Source organism: Morus notabilis, unplaced genomic scaffold (assembly GCF_000414095.1).
Source record: "Morus notabilis unplaced genomic scaffold, ASM41409v2 Scaffold552, whole genome shotgun sequence".
Taxonomy (NCBI): domain Eukaryota; kingdom Viridiplantae; phylum Streptophyta; class Magnoliopsida; order Rosales; family Moraceae; genus Morus; species Morus notabilis.
The window spans coordinates 618,336-625,433 of NW_010384344.1; positions in this window are offsets into that span (position 1 = coordinate 618,336).

Sequence of the window (7,098 nt, forward strand, 5' to 3'; positions counted from 1 at the left end):
TAGTTTTTTATTATATTAAATATATATTATATTGTAATTATATATATTATATTATATTATAATATAGTCGTAATTTTTAACTATCTAAAGAAATTTAACCTCATAATTTACCAAACGTTGTTACGTTGTTTTTAGAATCAGTACAGCTACTATAATTATAATTTATCAAATATTAAACTACTTTTTATAACAACTGCTTTTTTTTTTAACACAACTAAAAATAATTTTTTTAAAATCTATAACACTACCGAACTAAGCCTCTGTTTTGTGCAGTTACCACTTACCAGTCGTTTCTCTTTCTTGTGGAACAAACTGAAATTGAAAGCCACCCTCCTAAATGGACTAGGAACTCATGTTGTTCCACGAATTACTGATTTGGGCTCTTGATATGCAGTCCATAAAGATGGTCCACAAAATTGTAAGCCATCAAAAAAAGCCCGCCCACCATTTATATTTCAAAGAGAATTATTGAACTCACCATTGGAGTGTACTGAGTGTTAGATTTTTATTCTTTTTTCTTGATTAATACTCTTTAATTAGTAAATTACTGATTTGGGCTCTTGATATGCAGTCCATAATTGTAAGCCATCAAAGAAAGCCCGCCCACCATTTTATATTTCAAAGAGAATTATTGAACTCACCATTGGAGTGTACCGAGTGTTAGATTTTTATTTTTTTTCTTGATTAATACTCTTTAATTAATATTATTATTCAACTAAAAGAGTATTAATAAAAAATAAAAGATAAAAATATTAATTCATGTACTCTAAAGAGATATATTTTTTTTTTTCCTTTATTCTGCTTTGGGAAGGAGGGCCTGTGGATGAGAACATTAGTAAATGAGAAAATTTTTAAATTTATCATGAGTCTAAATTTTTATATATTTATATTGATTAATATTTTTTTAATTAATATAATTATTTAACTAAAAAAATATTAAATAAAAATAAGAAATAAAAATTTAGACCTACTAACTCTAAAAGTGTGTTTAGTTGGGGGTAATGAAAAGTAAAGGAAAGTCAATTCTTTTGCTAAGGCTCAAATCTTTGTTTGGTTAAGAAATTTTTATCAAAAAGACATTTCCAATGGAAAGTCCATTCAACCATTTTGGTGGAAAAGCCATTTATCCCATGATCCAATGGAATTGTGATTCTGACGTTGGTGGAATTGTTTTTTCCCTAACTACCCTCTCCATCTTCTGAACACAAAGTACACGAAATCAAAAGCCACATGTTCTTCTTTCTCAAATCCAACCTGAAATTCACGTTGAAACTCCACCTCGGATACTAGCGTCGAGCACCGCCAAAGATCGTCGGAGTTCGCACCAAGCGGCGCTTAGACCGACATTCACCGTCGATACTGAAGCTTCACTGGCCGAGTTGGCTTTGTCCATTGTCTTTTTTAGTCTGTCCGTCTTCTTTCTCACAGCAGAAGACAATTTCAAGAGTAAAAATTGATGGGTTTGTACCCATATGGAAAAATTCCCTTGAAATTAAAGCCGATTTCATTCTATTGTTGACATGAGTTTCATTTCTATGTGTTTGTACGCATAAATTGATGGGTTTCTTTTTCCATATTTGGTTTGTTGAGATTTTTGATTTTTCAGATCTGGGTTTGTTCTTCAAAATGGTTTTATTACTTAGTGATTACAGATTTGAAGGTGTTCTTTGATTATGGTCTCTTTTTAGATTTCGGATGGTTCATAGTTGTTCTTAAACGGTGATTTTTCATATTTAAGTAAACTTTGAATAGTAGTTTTCTCTTTTTTAGATTTGGGGTATTACATAATTCTTCTTATACGATTATTTTTTCAGGGTAAACTATGGATTATGGGTTTTCATATTTGTGAGTTTATGGGTTTTCATATTTGTAGTTGTCCGGCAAAGAAAGTTGTATCTTGAACTTGATTAATGTTGAGAACAATCTCATGAACAAAAAAAAAAAACGCCTTGTTAGCTTAAAGAACATTCATGTTAATTAATTATGGCCCGTTCATTTGTTAATTTAAGTTTTCAATTCGAGTTGAGATCTGATTTTATGTGAAAGTTTTTAATTGTAACATGAAAAGTTAGGTGTGACTTTTTATGAGAGCTTTTAACTATAGTAAATCTGGAATTGAAAACTTAAATCGATAAAATGAATGAGGCTTATATAATTTAACTTTTTTTTTATTAAGGGTAGTTTTGTCAAGGCACAATTGATGAGGAGATTATTTACCGATAAATTAAGTATTTTTGAGTTCAAATATTTATGAGTCTTCAACACTTCTGTTAGTTTAATATATTTTGGTGTTATTTTGTAGGAAAAATAATAAAATGAGACTTAGTGGCATTTTTGAGTCAAAAATTGGAGCAAAAAGCACTCAATGTCGCATAATGGCCCTCTTGAGCAGGCGTGCCACCTAAGGCGCGCGCCCGCGCCACACCCTGTGTGGCCGCGCAACATTAGGAGCGCGGGCACACCACTAGCCACGCGGCTGTACCCTATGCGTGTTGTTGACGCACTTTGGGTCATTTTTCAGCCCTTAATCAATATGAATGGCCAATTTTAGACTCTTGGATGAGTTTGGCTAAAATTTTATCCATATTTTAGCATACTTAAGCAAAAGAAGCCTTAGTTCTCAACTTGGAGAGGATGAGAGGCACAAAAATTTCTAGAGAGAGAAGCTTGAAGTTGGAGATTCTTAAAGAATGTTTGGGAGAGATTCTTGAAGATTTGAAGACTTGAAACTCATCTCCACAAGAGTTTTTTCTTCATTCTCCATTTTCTTTGTAGTTTTTTAATTTTTGTTCTTAAATTTGTGATTTTAGTTCTGGATTCATCTATGTTGAGTTAGACTTCATGTTTTGGGGCTTGATGTAGCTTTATTTGAACTATGTTTGATTATCTTGTCAATTATTAGTTTAAATTCTATTTTAATTTATTTATATTTCTCTATGCTTAATGTTTCTACTTTATTTGGCCAATGAGTTAGATCATTTTATATTGTGATTTTGATGCTCGAGAGAGTGATTTCATAGTCCGGAATTAAGAAACATAGCCTAAGTTGTTGTGAGTCCGGGAGGAGATCAACACTTAGATAATCTAGTTGAGAGTCTAGGATATTGTGAGACCGGGAGGTGATCAAGACATTGATTATCAACTAGGATTTCGATTGTTGTGAGGCCGGGAGGCGATCGACATTTGAGTTCTAATTTAAGGGCTAAACTTAATGAGTGTATGAGTAATAGATAGGAATATTAATTCGGGTATTCATGCATATGACTTCGTTTGACGCTCGGGAGAGGTAGCGATGTTAGATTAGGTCACTTGATTAATTAATTGAGTGGAATTGGCTAGCATTGGCTTAATAGAATGACCATAGGAATGATAAGGTGAAGTCAAGTCCCTAGTACACTCGTGCATAGAAGTTTCCGTATTTTATCTTATTTTTGTATTTATATCCGTTTAAGTTGTGTTTTATTTTATTTAGTTCGGTTGCCTAGATAAAGTTAAGTTACGATAATCGCAGTACTTAGCGGTAATTTAACACTCAATCCCTGTGGAGATGATACTCACTCACCATTTACTATCAAAATTTGACACCGTACGCTTGCGGGTGAACAACAATCAATCTCATTTCATTCTGAAGTCATTCCATAACTTCAACCAAACAAAAGAATTAATTGTTATTTTGAGTGCATTCCTTTTCCATTATATTCTCATTCTCATTACTATTATCATTGCCATTCAGTCACTGCAACTAAACGCACCCGAAGGGTATTCGTCTCATTTTTCCTTAGTAAATATACTCCTTTCAAATAAAAACAAAAACAAAAATAAAAGGATAAATGAGACAAAAACCCCTAAGAGTGTATAGGTCTGAATTTTTACGCCTTACTCTTAATTAATATTTTTTTAGTCAAATAATTATATTAGTCAAAATGATATTAATAAAAAATAAATAATAAAAATTGAGACTTGTGAATTTTAAGAATAAATTCAGTAATTTTCTCAAAATAAAAAACAAAAAGAAGAAAAACCCATCATTAATGGGTTAGTATAGCGGTAGCGGTACGAATAAATGTCTTTACTCTTTTTTTATGATAAGATTAAGATACCTCTAAATTTAGTTTTGGCAACCTTAATATAGAATTTGTCTGGTTAATAGGCTTTACGGGATTGGAACTCATGATGGTTTGCATGAAATTTGACTATGGTTTGCATGAAATTTGACTCATATTTCGAGTAAAATTGGGTCAAACCCTTGTAATTCTATTGGTGGGTTCTGTGATTTTTTTTTTTTAAGTAAAAATTACACCGCATAATTATGAAAGTAAAGTTGAGATATAGCAAATTTAAAAAATATTTTACAAATAACTATTACGTAGTAATTATTGTAATAATATTCACGTTATGTATAAGTTACCTGATAATTGTTTTAATTATTTTAATTTTTCCTATTTGTAAAACATTTTTGACTAGTGAAATTTTGAAATATGTCTAGCTTTCTTTTTCCTTGATAAACGGTGGGGAGGGGTGAGATGGTACTAGGAATTCTCTTTTTTGAAATGAAAATTGCATTCAAGATGAAAAAAAGATACAAAATGATGCAAGGAATAAGAGTTTTTTTTCCATTTTTTTTTTAATTTACAAAAACTAGAGTAATCCTTTTTTTTTTTAATAACTAAAAGAAATCTTAATAAGAGCACGTAAGATGGTCAGACCACAGAGGACGGTGGTGTCCTTGTTGCATTGACAGAAACCCCACAAAAAGAAGGTGCAAATTGACAATCTAACTGCACATAATACTATATAGCATAAGTATTTATTTAAATCTGTTTACTAATTGGATAGCGATGAACCCTAGTCAAAGCTTCCTTTTTTTTTTTTTTCCTTTGAAAAGATAGTCATGCCTTGATATTATTATTTATTGACACTTGTATATGTAAAGAGATTGAGCGATGAATGATCCAAGCAGTTCCGTTGAATTTTTTGTTATTATTGCAAGCAATTTTTATTTGATTACTTTTATTTACGCATAAAAAAAAAAAAAGAAAGATTGAATGATTAATCTTGCAAGCAATTCCATTGAATGTTGGTAAGATATTTAGGACCTATCTGCAAGAAGCCCTTAGGGAGTCACTTCCTCTCTGACTAATGATGGCTTTGATTGATGGAGATTGGAAGCGGCACAAAGAAAAATAAAATAAAATAATTAATTACAAAAATCTTTCTTCACATATAATTTTTATTTACAAATCATGCCAAATAGTTTGATCCTCGGCGCAATGAAGATGTGAAATATCGATTTTATTCTGAAGCAACTAATAAATTCTCGTTTATTTTGTAAATTTGAATTTTTAATTTGAGTTAAAATGTAACATTTTTTAAGAGTTTTTTATTATAGCAAAAAAAGTTAGATGTGACATTTTTTGAGAGTTTTTTATTGTAAAAATTTAAAACTGAAAACTCAAATCGGTGAAATGAACAAGACTTAAGTATTGAACTATTAATCGGAATAACGTCTATAATATTTTTCCGTCGAAAAACCGGCACCTCTCATCCATCTCCTCCACCCACAAAGTCGCCACTACGACCATTATCATTGTCATGGGACTAGAGCTCTGTTTCTAGGGTGGCCAGACAAGGGTGGCACAGGACTCCAACCACAAAGGAGAAAAGAGAGTGACCAAAAAAAAAAAAAAAAAAACCTAAGGATAGATCTTGAATTGAATTCGTTTTGGTAAATGCTTGAGAGCTACAGGCATATTAATATTTTTGTATATGAAAGCATATTAATATTTTTCAATATTAAAAACTAGTTCTCTGATGAAAGATAAAGAATTTTTTTTTTTTTTTTGAAAAAATATAAGTATAAAAATTAATATTTTTATCTAAATAATTTTTTTGAGTTAAAAAAAAAAACCTTAAACTATGCTCTGATCAACATAAAACTCCAATTGCACATTTGCCTGAAAGCTGTAATAAATTATCAGGGTCAAGCAATTTGGTCTTAATAAATGATAATAGCAAGGTCCTACATCTGTAGTAAGTGTCAAATTAGTATGTGAACATCAAATTTCAACATTTTAGTAGGAAAACCAATCTCAATACAATGTTAATTTTTGTACTAAATTTAACATATATTAAAAGCCCGTTTAGTTTGCCGATTCGAGTTTTTAATTCGAGTTTAGATGTGATTTTATGTGAGAGCTTTTTACTGTAGTAAAAAAGTTAAATGTAACTGTTTTTAAAAACTTTTTACTGTAATAAAACTCAAATCGATGAAATAAATGGAACCTAAACCTTATGCTAAATTTAAAATCAAATATAGCATATCTAACATTATGATATTTTATTATTATTCGTTGATATATTCATCTTTTCTTTTTAGTAATTGCAACATGTCATTTCAAATTATTAGAAACATAAAAATTTATTTTTACAACTTCTTAACCTCAATAATAATGACACAAAAATAGATATAATATTTAAAATACTATTACGAGTTAGAACCCAAAATAGAATGACATTTCAAATATTCCATTATCAAACTTTTTGATATTAAAAATAAGATTTATTTTTTATTTTTTATTTCTTGGTTTGTGATTGCATTGGAGATGGTTGGATAAAGCTTTCTTGAGCTATTGGACAGCTTAGCCATTTCCCATCGGTTGAAAACTCATACAAATTTCCCTGTATGTATGCTTATCATTTTCCCTTTCGATAATGCAACAGGCCCCCCAAAAGAAAAAAAAAACAAAAAAAAAAAAACAAAAAACAAACAAAAACAAAAACAAAAAAAAAACACCTGGGACTCTACAATCTACATAGGCGAAAAGGGTCACAATTTTTGCTCAAAGGGCATAATCGGAACACGATTTTTAACAATAAGCGCACAAAAACAAAAAACAAACAAAAACAAAAACAAAAAAAAAACACCTGGGACTCTACAATCTACATAGGCGAAAAGGGTCACAATTTTTGCTCAAAGGGCATAATCGGAACACGATTTTTAACAATAAGCGCACAAAAAAAAGCGTTTTTAATTCAACATATTGCCAAACGGTCCCCAACCTCCTCTTGTCTTTCCTATTTAGTCCGTGCAGAATCAAA